The following is a 17,563-nucleotide window of genomic DNA, read 5'->3' as shown; positions in this document are numbered from 1 at the left end:
TGTGGCAAAAGTAGAAGGGAGAAAAAGAAGGGAAAGGTCTAGTAGTGAATAATATCTCTCAAAGCTTTGGGTGTTGGGTTTATAGGAAGAGTCTATAGGAAGAAACTGAAGGGGTGAATTGGGGTCTGTGTTATGTTATGGGGACCTGCGTTTCCCACTTCCCAAAGAGATAGAATAAATATGAGTGTAATGCTACGGGAACAGCCTGGACTCCATCTAAGTGACAAACCAAACAAAATACGCCACGTTGCTTCTCATTTAAAAGAAAAAAGGGTGGTAGAGTTCCTTGATTAACTGTTTTTTTGCCCATTTTCTCTATTTTCTAATCAACCAGTATCCAGTTTCGTAGTTACCACGTGGCATATTGTGTTTGGTCTGTCACGTAGATAGAGGCCAGTAGCTGTCTCTTTAGCATTTTCGAATAAATATGGGAGAACAAACCAACCCAATAAGTCAGCCTATGTTTAGGGTGATCTTGGACATACCCATAAAAACACTCCCGTACCCCAACTTTGAAATAAATAAATAAAATTGTTTAAGACACATTTAGGTTCCTAAATTACCCTTTCTTTTATTAAGTATATCAAAGACAAAACAAAACAAGTGTTTATCCTTCCAGCAAACACAAACCCTTCGCACTTATTTTCCTTTTTTTTTGTCATTTTTTGTCTCCTTTACGAAAGGAATTAGAAAGAGATAAAATTGTCGAATTTAGTCTTCCTCCTCCTCTCACTCATCAGCCATTAATGTATTTTTTCCTCATTGCAGCTCCTTGCTGTCTTTCTCATTTTCCGCTTGAGAAATTTTCATAAGAAAAAAAAAAAATCAAATTTGAAGCAACTTCTAGAAGAGGAAAAAAACAATTTGTTTTTTGGGCATTCTTTTACCTTTATTAGAAGTTCTCTTATTATGTAGTGTGCTGTAGTAACACAAAGATTCTTCAAGATCCAGAGTATTATTTTCAATTTTTTTTATTTGTTGTTTCCTTTTAGAATGAGTCTATCGGTCTTTTTGTTTTTTCTATTTCTTTACCCCTATTGGAAATATCTCAAATTAATTTGGAAGATATTATTGGATTGAAGCGGTTATTGGGGTATGGCAAAAACTGAGTTAGTTATGGGGTAAGGGAGTATTTTTATGGGTATGTCCAAGATCACCCTATGTTTATATGTTGAGCCTTATATGTTTATTTATTACAAGGATTTGGCACTCATATCTTGATTCATTCATGCATACATTACTTTTAAGACACATTTTTGCAAAGTCTGATAGTGCCATCTTTATACTACATTGTGAGTTAGTTGCACATAGAATAGACCTTATACTACATTGTCGATACATGGTATACTACATTGTCGCAGAAAAAAAACAAATATTTGGTTTTGAGTTTTTCCCAAATTGTGCAGAGAGTATCACATCCTAGTTCTTCAAGTGTAGCATTCCTTCATCTGTAGTACAAATCATCCATGAGAATAGCCTGCTGCTTTCCCTCAACCGAAGTCAACGGCTATGAAACAATAGTCTGATAAAATAGCTTCATAACCAGCCTACACTACATTGTCGATAATGCATAATACATCTCTCTTAAAATTTACTCACTAATCAAAAAATGTAACACGCAGTAATGTTTACTAGCCTTAAATATAAGGATCCGTAAATTTACGCATACTAAAAGTGCTCCACTTTTAAACAAATATTTTCGTTGTCAGCATCATCACGGTTGTCACCATCATCAACCTTTTTAGCTTCTCCGTCCTATTAATAGATGAAGAAAATATGGATACAATTAGTACAAATAAGTGCGTGAGTCAACACTACACACTCTAAATAGTGGAAACTTTCAAACAAGTAACCTTATGTCAATCTAGAACTTTCGTTAGCCAATGCTTCGTACTCACTTTCTTTAGCCAATCATTGCCGCATACATAACCCTTTCTTTTTCACAGGGAATATCAGGTTATTTTTCCTTTATACTCTTACCCTATGCAATGTGCAAAGCCGTGTCAAGCCTACTTTTAGTTATGGATTCATTCCTCACATGTTTAAAAGTTCACTTGCATACTCTTACACTGTTGATTGCAGCATCGAAATTGATGTGACAAGACATAATATCTCTACCCACACTCAAATTTAAGCCAATTTTTGTAATGAGCACTCGATCGTGTCGGATGAATCGTTAGCAAGATTCATGTGCGATTCTGCAAAAAATCAACATTTGAGCTTACAAATGGTTGAGGTCAAAAACAATTGAATTTACAGTTCGCATAACTTGTAAATATTTAAGACAAAAGTACATAGAATCCTTCAAACACAATAAACCACCCACCCTTCATCATAAATTGACTTGTTCGGATCAATTGAGATTTCCCGCGGGACCGCCAAAAAAACAAGGGAAGAAAGACGATCCAAGATCAGAATCAACCAACCAAATTAATACAAACAAAAAGATAAAAGCATGGAAATACCAATTTTGCAGCAGTTGATGTTTGTAATCTGCGACCGCTGTTATCAACCGCCACTTCACCGCAATTATTCTCAACAACTCCACCACTGGTGTTCCGAACATTTTGCAGTTGAGAACCCCCAATAGACTCATTTTCCAATGAACTTATGCTTAAGACTTCATTGGGCAGGTCTTCCCCTCTTCACGTTCTTTTTCAATTTCAACAACATTCTTCTCTTGCAATTTGCCGAGATAAATCATTATCATTAGAAAGTTTTGTCTTTTTTGGTCCCGGGCTTCTTAGTAAAGTAAAGGGTAGAATCTTCAAAGTGGACTTGTGTGTGGGTCCTCACCGCTTCACTAGAGGTTAATGTCGTGTGACTACAGGTTTTAGTTGATGGTTGCCTCTTCCTCGGCCGGTTCGTTCGTATCGCCTCAAAAACTTGCTTGGTGTCTGATTTTCTTTTCTGCTTGGTGAGACTTCTCCCTCTTGGGAACCTCTTTGCCGACGATTCTGCAAACGCATCATCACCACAGTCCTCCTCCGGTACCACAGTTTGCCCTTCAGTTCCCTCAACTACCACAACAGTCCAAAGCAGCTTTGCTTGAAAGCTCCCATAACATCTCCTCGGCTTTTGTTTAATCACTTCGTCATTACAAGATGAGATTCATGCCAACATACATCACTGATACTTATTAGATCGATGGACCAAAGAAACAGAGGAAGATAAAACATTACCTCTGTTTGCATTGCTTGATGAAAAAAAATGTCCAGAGGAACCTCGGTTATCGCAACTTCTCTGTAACAAACAACCCAATCAAAAACACTTTTAATAGAAACAAACAAGGGATCGATCCGCACTAACAAAACAAATTTACAACTTAACCTCGAATCTGCATCTCTGTAGACTCTCATTGCTTGAACATTCCGTGGAACTTGTAAGTCATTCACCACACGAACTTTTCTCATGTTCTTCAAACCGGGGTCCCACTTTACTCGTCCCCGCATGGTTTTCCTTGCAACTTTAACCCACCCTAGAAACCAGGGAAAACGCGTCCTATCCAATCGGTATGCATCCAAAGAGGGAACGTGAAGGAATATCCACAAGGTGAAAGCAAGTGCACACCCGTCTAAGGTGTGTGTAAACGGCTTCTCCTGAAAACTTTTAAACTGCTTCTCCATTTCAGTGTTTAGATGCTCCACACCAGCTTTAATGCCTTCGAAAGTAAGATAACCCCATGGAAATGCATCAAACTGTTCCAAAACTTGTGCAATGTCGACATGAAGTACACTAACTCCGTTTGTAGACTTTGGAATAAAAAAAGCCCCGACCACAAACAATCTGTTCAGGCGGTATATGTCATTCCTAGTCGTCTTATTCCTCCGTCGATCGACTTTGTCTTAGCTAACATCCGTGCCGTCAAAATCTCCGTTAGCAAAACATCATCACAGAAACTGCGCCGAAGTTTGGTTGTCCTGAAATACCTTAACCGGAAGGCAGTAGGCACCGTTGAATCCATCCGAAATACCAGTCAGGAGGTCGATCTGTGGACAGTCCAGTAAGAAGGGCCACGTCCGACTCCTTGAAAGTTAAGTATACCTCTTTTTAATTTGTAAGTTAGTGGTAAAATCCTCTTTTTGCAACACTTCCACAATCAGATTGCATTGGGCAAGCATAGTATACCTTTTACCGTCGGTCCGGATCTACCAGATTAATATCTAGAAGAAAACCAAAAGGTGATTTCCTGAAATCAACCCTTTCATCTATATCAAATGTCGAAAACAACTTATCCTCGAAAGCATTTTTGACAAAGATCGACTGGTAACCTTGATACCACCTCGAGGTCGACCGTCTTCAACTTTTTTAGGCTTATATTTATACACATCTTTCTTCATCCTAGAAAAAATAACATAAAACATAATAACATTTTTTTTCCTAATTAGCCAACAGTTTCACCAATCTGAAATAGTAAACATTGTTTCCCCAATCAAAATACCTTCTCCACCTCTACCAATAACTACAATAAGATATCTCATGATCAAATGTAATTACCAAATTCGACAATGAAAATAACTAAAGCAGCACTGTCTTATGTGATGTATCACTGTGTGGGCGATATTTTATCTATATCTATGGAACAACCTTGTACCAAAACTTAACCTAAAACGTAAAAGAAATAATTGAAAACTTGGACATGAAAGAGTTACCTACCTCCGGTGGATATGCGGTTATAATGATCTATCCTCTCAAATTGAAAGTTTTTTTCAAATTGAGAAGACAGATCATTATAACCAAAACACCCACCGGATAGCCAACTCTATCATAACCTTCCTTTCAAATATTTTTCCCTTATTATATTTGTCACGATGCAAAACCTTTTACCCAAACTTAACCTAAAACGTAAGGAAATAACACTACACATTTGTTCAAGAAAAAAAAAAAAATGGGAAAATGGTGAAAATATAAGGGTTCAAAATATAATTGCACAAATACTGAATACAATCACGTCAAATTAAAATAAAAACTTGAAGTGTACCTTCCACCGCAGATGCAAATCGGGTATACAATTTCGTTTTCAATTTTGGGTTTGAGTTTGGTATTTCATTAGGGGGTTTCAATTTAGGGTTCTGGAAAATTGAAGAGAGAAAGCCTCAAATAAGGGTTTTCGGGTTGGAGAGAAAAAGTCCTTTTGGACATTTGGAGAGAATAATATCTAATCGCTTGGGACTTAATCCAAGTCGTTTGGGACGGTGTGGCCAAGTCGTTTGGGACTTAGTCCAAACGACCTAGCTGGGTCGTTCATATCGCAATTGAACTATGAACAGTGATTGTTCATAGTTAGGTAGCTATGAACTCTCACTGTTCATAGCTACCTAACTATGAACAATGAGTGTTCATAGTCCATATCAACGATATATGAACAATCAATGTTCATAGTCATGAACTATGGCCATAATGAGGCAATAATTCATAAAATATCGATATCGGTTTGCTAAAAACCGCTTATGTCGCCATATTTATTTCGGGCAAGGCATGACTATAACATAATATATATATTATAATGTAAAAGTTATATGGCACTCCCCTATGACATAATACATTGACTTTTCATATTCGAACTCTACCGTGCATGGGAGGTGACAAGAAGAGGATAAACAAATTTGGTTACTGATAAATTGTTCGGGATCATATAGCCTAGGTATAATTGTTTGAACCACTCACCGCTTTTGATCGGACACATCATACCGTCAAAAAATTTTGTTTTGTATGTCGATGTATCGGATATATTGTCTATTATATCGAAATACAAATCAATATATCAGTCAAAGTCAACAATATTCGGTCAAAGCCAACAATATCCATCAAAGCCAAAAATTATATCGTATATATCGGGTCGATATATATCGTTATATCCTGAAATTGCAAAATATATCGGAAAAAATAGATTCAATATTCGGTTGAGATATATTGGGTATTTCCATCTCGTGTACCCAAAAAAAAAACAAAATATATATATATATATATATATATATATATATATATATATATATATATATATATATATATATCGGCGATATCTCGGCAATTATTTTGGCCTCTTCAATTACATACCCCTCTATCAAGTAGACTATGAACGAGGCAATCTAAGAAGGAAAAAAAGATGGAATTGGAGAAGTATGTCATCGAGCTCCAAGTGCAAAACGAAGTCGAGCCGAAGTTGAGCTCGAGCTATTAGTAGCACCGACGAAGTCGCGCTTCAGGTTCAATGTTAAGCTCGAAGTCTAATTCGAAATCAAGCTTCAGATGTGTGAGTCGAGCTTCAAGATATAGCAAAACTTCGACTTCGGTGTCGGTAGCTTGATGACCAGCCCCCCGAATATTCTTTGTTCATACCACAATTGGACTATGAACAGTGATTGTTCTTAGTTCGGTAAGCTATGAACACTCATTGTTCATAGCTATGAGCTATGAACAACGAGTGTTCATAGTCCATATTGTACGTACTATGAACAATCAATGTTCATAGTCATGAACTATGGCCATACGAGGCAATAATTCGTAAAATATCGATATCGGTTTGCTAAAAAACCGGCATATATCGTCATATTTCGCGGCAGTGCAGGACTATGACATAATTTATGTCATACGTCAAAGTTATGTCACTCCCTGTGACATAATACATTGACTTTTCATATTCGGAACTCTACTGCATGCCGAACAGACACATTGGTACGTGTATGGCACCAACAGTGTCATACCCCAAACTCCAATCTCACATTTGGCTCTGTTCGACTCTTTAGCGCCGAACAGAAGAATTTCAACATATGTGATCCACACTGGCAACAGTTTGTACGTACAGTAGTTAAATGGAAGAGCTGAGTAACATGCCTGATGTGTCTGATCAAAACGGTGAGTGGTTCAAACAATTATGCCTAGGCTATATGATCCCTGACAATTAATCTGTAACCAAATTTGTTTATCCTCTTTTGTTTGTATTTCAAACTTTTTAATCTTCATTTACTGGGCTAAGATCAAGTGCAAACTTTTGGTCACTTCGAATGAAATATATATCAGCAGAACACAACAATTTTGTTCTCCGTTCGGCTCCATAGTACAGAACAGTACGTATAATTTCCACATATGTCAGAAGCAGTGTCATACTCCACTGACATATCTCCACCCAACAACTATTACAAGCAAAATTAGTTGCATCCGCTATATAACTTCCTCTAATAACTTACGCAGTTTAACAACATTAATTAAGGATCTTGAATGAACAAAAAGAGCAGAAATCCCAAAAAAAGAAAAAGAGGCAAAACAAAGAACATTCACAACCGTTCCTGCAGTGGTGTGCTCCTTTAGTAAATATTTTACATGGGTTCATGCAGCTACCCAAAATTTAAATTTAAGCAGGTAATTGTTGGATGTGATCACCTACCAGCTTGCATATATGTGCTGATCAAGTAACATATTCATGCATTGACGCCAAAAATATTTATCCACATTGCACGCTAACACACAAGATACATAACATGGCACATTGAAATTGAATGGTACATATCCCAACTTCAATCCTACCACATAGTCTTCAAATATATTACATGGAGTACAGTCGCGCAAAAATACGACAAAACATACATCCCTAGTTTCCAAAATCATTGCATCCACATGTTGAAGTTAATATATAAGAGTTTTCAAAAGCGCATGATGAGGGTCCCCAAACATTCAAAACCTCCCAAAGTTACATATTGTCCAGGTGTGGTAGTGATTTGTTCAACTCGACATCACCATCTCGACGGCAATTTTATGCGGATATGTGCCATGTCCGCCGCAAGTTGGCATATACAGTCATGCATAGTCAAAATGGATGTGTGAATAAAGAAAACATGGTGCTTTCGAACAATTAAATTAAGTAACTACCGTGAAAACTCTTTCCGAGAGCTTGTGACCATCCCAAAGCTACATATACTTCATCATGAAGACTCCACAATCGAATCTACATAGAGACAGATAGTTTAGTAACTCTACAAGCCAAGGTTGTTGTTGCAAATTTACACTTGAAAATTGAGATTACCCATTCAAATTGTTGTGGAACATTGTCGATCAACTATTCAATCTTCCAGCCTTTAACTGTCAGACTCCCCAAATAACTCATCTCCAAGTAGAGACAGGGATGCGATGCATGTAGGTGACCTAATAAAGCAAACACAAAAAGTAAGTCACGGCATTGGCAAAACTCAAACATGTTGTAAAAATTATGATCACATAATTGGTCATTATCATATATCGTACCACTCTCTTCATTGATTGCTCCCCCCCGATATTCGTTGCTAGACTAGTCGGGGAATCCGGAATGACAACCCTCCTCCTGTTCAGGTGCAAAGACGATAGCCACCAATGGTGGTTGTTCACAACCGCACGAACCACTACACACTCACATCAAACGTAATTAGTTGAAAGCTTCGCCTTGTACTTAGACCTATATATCAAATTATATTCAATTATCTTATACTATACCACATCGTGTACTACAAAATTATCTTACCAAGCGATATTCGTGGATGGGGTGATCCAGGTGGATCGCAAGTGATTCTTTTAGGAGGTCAATATCCTCTGATTCAGTCACCTACAAAATATTTCGAAATTGAAAACCATGCATGGATGCACAAAATAGACACGAAGAGTGAAGATTGGTCATTGTAGTTAATATTGTCATATATATATATATTATATATATATATATATATATATATATATATATATATATAGGCATTCATCACTATAAATTACATCCCTACTAATCTCACTACAATTGCTTGACTATTGAGTCCATGTCTCATTTATTCTCACAAAAATTGATTTCTGCTTGATACCTTAACTGCGGGCTCCCCATGATCATGGCAGGGATAGTAGTAGTAGCTCGACCTATGGTGGAAGTTGAGTGTTTTTTTCCTTGTCATTTAGGTATGCACACCAAGCAAAGACTATCTGCGACAAATATAAGAATAGGCACCAAATAACTATTGTATTAGAGCAACGCTAGTAGTTTAAAAGGAAATAAATCAACATTAATTGCGTGATCAACATACAAAGCTTGTCACGCTAGTATTCCCTAGCAGGCATCTGAATGTACTTCGTGTCTCTTGCCACCTTGTGAAATGCACAATGACGTCCCTACAACCAAGAAATTAAGGCATTTGAATTGGTGGATGAGATAATTAGCGTTTAAAAAAAACATCAGAAAGACGAGACCCTTTACCTCGAGTCGGCAGACGGTGAAAATATCCATCGGAAGAAGTTAGCTTCTTCAGCAATCAATGACTTGTGTGGCTTCAACCACTCCTTCTTCAAATTCTTGAAAGGAGAATCTTCAATATCAGTGTCAGGTTGAGCCTAGAAAAGAAAACAAATTTTAATGTTAATTTATCATTCACCTAAATAAAAGTATTTTGTATATGGCCAAGTGAGGATACCTCCACATCGACAACCACTTTCATTTTCTTTGCAGACTCTGGAGGTGATTTAAACAGTTGTCTGCCTTTTTTAACCAAAGGAGGAGTCTCAAAGCTTTCCTTTACGTAAGAAGAGACACTTATAATGTTAATGTCATCTTCCAATACTGGTGTCCCTTTGTCTTTCACCAATTCAGAAAATTGCTTTCTCTGCTGTTCGAACTCTTCCATCAGTTGATTAACATCTTCCACCAGTTCACAAACCGCAAAGACCTAAAGCACCTTTCACTTCTTTCAATTTGTTTTGGACCTCCGTCAACTGAGCTTGAAGTGAGTTGACTCTATCATACAGGTTGTATGTTTCAGTCCTCACTTTGTGTTGCTCTGCATCTTTGATGCGGAACATGTAAAAAACATAACAACACTAGTCAAGATATAATATTTAATATTTATGCCATTTATAGGCAGAAGACTTGCGAAAGAAACCAACTTTTTATCTATGCATATATAGCAATCCAATATATGGTAGTTTACAAGTAGGAATATGAATTTGGTACACTAAAGTCCAGAAAAAAAATTATGAACACTTCACCAAAATAAGATTTTGTCGTAAAAAATAGGTAGTGCTTCTCTACTACTAGATATGGTACTGAAACACTGCACATACACATATGATTCACACCTTGCTTCTAATTAATGTCACACTTTGCCAAGGATAATTGAAGCAACATACCACCAAAAGGCTGTCACTTTAGTGTCTAAAAGTCTGTAACTAAAAACCGTAAGTGTGAAACTTTTTGTTGTTGTAAGCGGATCTAGAAGATGACCATCGTGTGATGAAGAGAATATGTAAAATGAAGTAACTTTGCAATCATATGTTATAACCACTGCAATACGCCAATACATCTGTTCATCATCTTCCCCACTGAGATACGTACACAAGAAGCTTAATTACAAATATTAAATATCAACGAACTTACTTTTTCGGATCGCCATTGTTGATTTCTCTGTTTCAAAACTGAAACTTTGATTTTGGAGTGTACGCGTCTTTGAAATCTTGAAGTGAAGTTGTGAGAATATATTGAGAACTAGTGTGACAATGAGAACTAGTGATTAGTCAAGGATGAGTGGGCCTAAGAGGGGCACTTTTTACGAAGAGTTGTATGGTTCAGATGATGATTCTTCACCCCAAGGGGCAAGTCCGTTGTGAGAAGTTTGTGAATGGATGTGGCCTTTAATGCTAGGCGCGAAGAAGAACAAAGTTGATGGGAAGTGTTTGTGTTGGTACTGATGCAATGCTAACGGTTGCATGATCTAACTTTATTACAATCGATCTAAATGAAGGAAAATGTGCCAAAGAAACAATCTCATCTAAAGTACTTCCCACATGGTCTTAGCATATGTTTACTAGGTCAAGAGATCATTTGGTGCCTGCTATAGCATATCATTCTATAATTTTGATTGTAATGATTACATGTCCAATTACATACTCCCTATTGTCTGCATGTGTCAGTTAACTAGAACCACTTACCACGCCCTAACCAAACACACCCCCCCAATGCCAAACCTTTTGACATACACTCTCTTCCTAGTTGAAATCGTACATATGAATGCTCTACTCTTAGCATAGTTTAGTTTGTAATATGTTGGTGATGGCAAAATAGATACTCAAGAGACTAGTCAAAATTGAGTGACCATTTCTTTAGATTAAATCGAATTCATAAAGCGACTAAGCAAGAGGACCACAGGCATTATCTCAAGTTACGCACATACATGCATTCCTTCAAAATTATACATACATGACAAAATTCAATTGATAAATTCATTTCCAGAAGTAATCGTGTATAATTCGAGATCCTGCACAAAAAAAATTATATGCTAGGTTTTCGGTTTAGGGCCTATATACAGTCTATAGCCTATACCAAGGACCAAAATATCGAATTCGGTGAATATCTCGATGTACCAAAAAACCTATATATATCGGAGATATTCATTTTTGGCTTTTGTTGACCAATCAAAATTTTGTTTTGTATGTCGATGTATCGGATATATTGTCTATTATATCGAAATACATCAATATATCACCAAAAGTGAACAATATTCATCCAAAGCCAACAATATCTGTCAAAGCCAAAAATTATATCGATATATATCGGTCGATATATATCATTATATCTGAAATTGCAAAATATATTGGGAAAAAAAATAGATTCAATATTCGGTTGAGATATATTGGGTATTTCCATCTCGGTGTACCCAAAAAACGATATATATATATATATATATATATATATATATATATATATATATATATATATATATATCGACAATTATTTTGGCCGGTTCAATTACATACCCTTCTATCAAGTAGACTATGAACGAGGCAATCTTCATAGCTCATCGAGCTCCAAGTGCAAAACGAGTCGAGCCAGGAGCCGTGTTGAGCTCGAACTATTAGTAGCACTGGACGAGTCGAGCTTCAGCTTCAATATTAAGCTCGAAGTCTAATTCAAGTCAAGCTTCTGCATGTGTGAGTCGAGCTTCAGTATAGCAAAACTCGACTCGGGTACTCGGGTAGCTCGATGACCAGCCCTACCGAATATTCTTTGTTCATACCACAATTGGACTATGAACAATGATTGTTCGTAGTCATGAGCTATGAACATTCTTTGTTCATATCGCAATTGAACTATGAACAGTGATTGTTCATAGTCCATACTGAACGTATATGAACAATCAATGTTCATAGTCATGAACTATGGCCATACGAGGCAATAATTCATAAAATATCGATATCGGTTTGCTAAAAAACCGGCTTATGTCGTCATATTTCGCGGCAGTGCAGGACTATAACATAATATATATATTATACGTAAAAGTTATGGCACTCCCTGTGACATAATACATTGACTTTTCATATTCGGAACTCTACTGCATGGGAGGCTGACAAGAAGAGGATAAACAAATTTGGTTACAGATAAATTGTCGGGATCATATAGCCTAGGTATAATTGTTTGAACCACTCACCGTTTTGATCAGACACATCATACCAGTCAAAATTTTGTTTTGTATGTCGATGTATCGGATATATTGTCTATTATATCGGAAATACAGTCAATATATCAGTCAAAGTCAACAATATTCGGTCAAAGACAACAATATCCGGCCAAAGCCAAAAATTATATCGTATATATATCGGTCGATATATATCGTTATATCTGAAATTGCAAAATATATCGGGAAAAATAGATTCAATATTCGGTTGAGATATATTGGGTATTTCCATCTCGGTGTACCCCCAAATATATATATATATATATATATATATATATATATATATATATATATCGGGCGATATCTCGGCAATTATTTTGGCCTCTTCAATTACATACCCCTCTATCAAGTAGACTATGAACGAGGCTATCTAAGAAGGAAAAGATGGAATTGGAGAAGTATGTCATCGAGCTCCAAGTGCAAAACGAGTCGAGCCGAGTTGAGCTCGATCTATTAGTAGCACTGGACGAGTCGTGCTTCAGGTTCAATGTTAAGCTCGAAGTCTAATTCGAGTCAAGCTTCTACATGTGAGTCGAGCTTCAGTATAGCAAAACTCGACTCGGGTGTCGGGTAGCTGATAAAAGTAAAAATTTAATTGTTTTACCTACGAAATAAAGCGATGAACTCAAAACGTAAATAAAACTAAAACTAATTCTTATGATGCTTATATTTTTATCAAAGTTTCTACTCCCAAGTCTATGAGATATAGTGGAGTAGAGTGATTCGTTCCACTCTTAGTCCTTCCGCATGCTATGTTCTCAAGTGTAACTACTCTAAACTTAAAGTCTAATGAGAGATTTACGAAAAAGGCAACTAGACTACGATGCAACTACCCACGAAATTCAACTAGTCGACGATGGGAATAACTAAGGTAATGCTACGTTGATTCTATGATAAGGAGTTAGAGGGGGATTGATTCCACCTTAACTCGACTTAATCCTATTAACGGCCAATTAATTGTCGTAATCCGAATTGAATCTTGAAACAATTGGTTCTTCCTAATCCCTAATTACACATGGCATTTCTATCAATTAATAACTAGCATGTGAACGATTAAACCCATTCTCATGGTGAAATAAACGTTTCTAGAGTGGAAAGGAAATTACGACGAATCTACGTTATTCGGAATCAAGCTTTCATCAAGGCTTCTCAACCCCCTCTAATGGAGGTTTAGCCGAGAATCATTATGCAATCATTTCCGATTACATTTAAACTAAACATGATATAAAGAATTGAAATTTACTTAATTAAACAATAATGAAATCTAATTTAATGACTAAAATGAAATAAGGGCGACAGAATTGAATTGAAATTAGATCTAGAAATGGAAATGACAAAAATCGAAATTGATAAAAATACTACTTTATTGATCTAATCAAAATGAAGAACAAGATTCAAAGGTTTAATCTAATACAATAATTGAAATGAAACTAAACTTAATTAATGTACATGAAAAACTAGATCTAGAATTCATTAATGGAGGCTACTAATCTAATCTATTTCTAGGTCTAACTATCTACCATTAACTAACTACCACTAACAAAGAGCTAAGCTTTTGTTTTTATACATTCAGATCCAAAAATCGTGCATGGGCTTGGAGCCATGTTTTGGGCCAGAGAATCAGGCCCAAAACCCAATTCTTTCAGTCCAAAAAGGCCTCTTCAGCTGCAGTTGGCTTCCATAGACTTTTCGTCCACTTCTACTCCTCTGATTGGATCAAGGCTTAGACCATTGGAAATCTCTTTCCGAGCCGGTCGTTGTGACATAAGGTAGGCCTCATTCCAAGGTCTGAGTCCAAAGATATGTCCTTCGGAAGTTGTGCTGACTTTGTGTGCTGTTTCGGCCCGCGTCGACTTTTCAGCTTTTGACCGGGCTTTTAGAAAGGCTTTGTCTTCTCAAAACTTGGCCTTTAATCACGGAACTCCTTAGTAACCGACCTTTGCTCCTTTATCTCGCTAAAGTGGCACATTTCTACACATAATGGACTTTGAAGCCTGTAATGCATAAAAACACGTAATCGATGTTAACTCTTAATTATTACTCAAATAATTGGTCTAAAAGTATGATCATTAAAGGGTTAAAACTACAGTTTTGGGCTCTTATCAAACCACCCCCAAACAGCATTTTGCTTGTCCTCGTGCAAAGATGAGAAATTAACATAAGTGACCAAAAATGGAGTTCTATTTACTTCTCGTTTACGAGAGTCGCGAAATTGACCATATGCAACAAGGCCTTAAACCACTAGGAATTCCCTAGTGGACGAGTTATAACCTCGTGAGAGTTTTCCAGTGAAGGTACTCACAAACTTCATCTATACTACAACGACTAAGAAATAAAACTATTGTTTCCTTATTCATGCTCCAAACTATCTATACATTTCACTAGCTATGAACAAGAATAACCAAGTCAAAACCCTAAGCTAATATATGCATAATAATCAATCATCTATAATAAACATATATACAATGAGTAATACTATGAAATGTCTAGCAGTCCGTTTTCAAACTTCGGAATAAGCGTCCTTAAGTGGTTCTCACAATAATAGTCAAGATACAACACTCTGATTTTTCCACTCAAGTTTAGCTACTCTGCTCTTGCAAATGGGCACTTTACCTTACAATCTCAATGACAACAAGGAAGCGAGTCGATCAAACACATCCGCCACTTACTATCACACTAGCCTATTCCTAATTGAGCTAGAGGTCTTTATTAGGTGTTCATGGGGATTAGGAGATGGTTTAAGAAGGAAGGAAATGGATATTCAAAAGGACAAGTCCGAGATAATAGAGTCTTCATATTATGTAACTAGAGAAAACCTTGTTATTTACTTTTGCTTCTACACTTTGTTTCCATCCATATTTTTCTTTTTTTTCTTTTTTTTTTTTTTTTTTTTTTTTTGACTCCCTTTTATTCTATTTTTTGGAGTTTTATTTTATTTCTATTTTTATTTTTCTTTTCCTTGGATGGAAACTTCTTTTCTTTATTTTCTCAAGCAATTAACTAACTTTTTGTTTACCGCGGGTTTTTCTCTTCTTCTTTCTTCCTCATTCTATTCTCGGACTTATTCTAAATTGGGTAGGTTGATTTATATATTTTTTTTTTTTGTTTTTGTTTTTGTAAATGGGGTAAAGGGATTGTGGTTTATGAAAGGCTAAAGAAAGGCCTCGAGGGGCTTAACTAGCGGGAAATAATTCATAGGTTTGAATTTTTGGCTATATCGATCCAAAAAGGGCCTAAATTCTCGCTTAGGATATGGCATAGTGATCAAGCAAGTGGATGTGTGATATCTCTATCGGATTTTACTTCTCCCTTTATGTCATTTCTCAAATGTTTCACTCATATAAGGCTTTTTAGGCTATATTCTCACAGATTTGTAGAATAAGTACTCTAGCCTAGATTTCAGAAACTTCTCGCTAACAATCATAGATACTCATGTAATATATTTATAGATAGATGCAAAGATTATTACCTATATATTAACCTAAGTTTCTAACAATTATTCTAATGCAAATGACAACTACGTGAGACTTCTAGATTGTTAAGAGCATGGAGAAAGAAACAATACCAATATTCCTAAGTGTATAGCATAACTTATTTATTTATATTTTTGAATTTTTGAAATTTTAACTAGAAACAAATGCATATTATACATATCTATATCCTATCAGATGCCTTAATTACACGCGTGTTTCTATGCCCCCAAACAAAAAGCATGCTTTGTCCTCAAAGCAATTAAATAAAGAGGGTAGGAAAAATACCATTGAAGCCGCGTGAAATTCGGAACATCCGTAAAACAAGGTTAGAACGTACTAAGATAGGAAATAAAAACTGACACAACTCTATACGAGTTCTACCCATTATGGGGTTAACAAGAATGAAATTGCTTGGGACATAAACAGACACTAACTAGAATGAAAACTTACCTTATCCCCCCACATTACTCGTCATCTTCCTCATTCTCTTCTTCCATAAAGAAGTGAGGTTCCTTCGCGTCCTGCCATGCCATGATAATTTGCCAGGCTTCCCGCCATTTATCATCTATTATTGCTAACCTATTAAGAGCCACTTGGTCTGACGGGGTGTAAGGTGCAACCAGATGAAGTTGTATCCTCCACCCTTGCCAAGTCATTGCACGGAAAAGATCGAATAATACTATTGGTGGGTCGCGACGATTAATCGGCCGTAATCCAATCCGTGAAGCGTGTACAAAAAGCGAGGAAAGAAACATAGCATAATACGAGAAACTAGAACGGGCATAAGAAGGTACTTATGCCTCATGCTATGGGATCGAGCTAAACTAGACATCAAGGTTCGGGAAGGTCATGACACATACGTCCCGTGGCTAAAGCAAGGAAGACGGCGCAAGTGGCATCATTGATGAAAGAAAAAATGCCATTCCCCAAAATGTTTAGCATGATCCAAAACATAACAGTTCCTATGTTCATGGACCCGAGGGCTACCAAAGGCGACGTTATATTCCCCTTGGTCCTCAATCACGGAAAATGCCCGCCATACGACTCATGCAAAACTTCGTAAGTGTAGACATACATATTATCGACCCAATAGCACCATGGGTCTTGTATTTCATTGGGCATAGCCACCAAGAACAAATGCTAGCAAGAACACGGTAATTTCCATTGGTTCATTATCAATGTTGATGGAGAACACTTGTTCTCCATCCGGGTCTTTCAAAGAAAATGCAGTTATCGTAAAAATAAGATGCTAGAGTCGAGGAGAATAAAGTGCATCCGTCTTACCATAAAAGCGGCTCCGGCCAATTAATGTGATAAACGCGAAAAACCAAGCACCATAAGTAGTGCTTTGGAACAAATCTTCGAAAGATTGTTCCGTATCAATGTTGGAGATGTCATCTTAAAATTACGCTTTAGAATAGCTGCGAATGATCCAGATACTACGCACGAAAAACTGGAAATTTCTTGGTCCACGGAAGGAAGCGCGAGTCGCTTTGATAGAAGCGGGTCGCTCTGAAGAAATTGAAATTTCGGTGTTTGGCGAATCGGCGCTTCGGCTTGAAATTGCGGCGGCGCTCGACAAAAAAACTCAGAAAAATATATCTGAGCGAAAAGCGCTGTAGAAGCGAAGTCTTTCGG

The sequence above is a fragment of the Coptis chinensis genome, chromosome 9, assembly GCF_015680905.1.
Source record: "Coptis chinensis isolate HL-2020 chromosome 9, ASM1568090v1, whole genome shotgun sequence".
Taxonomy (NCBI): Eukaryota; Viridiplantae; Streptophyta; class Magnoliopsida; order Ranunculales; family Ranunculaceae; genus Coptis; species Coptis chinensis.
The sequence above is the reverse complement of the archived record's forward strand: the minus strand, read 5'-3'. Positions refer to the sequence as shown.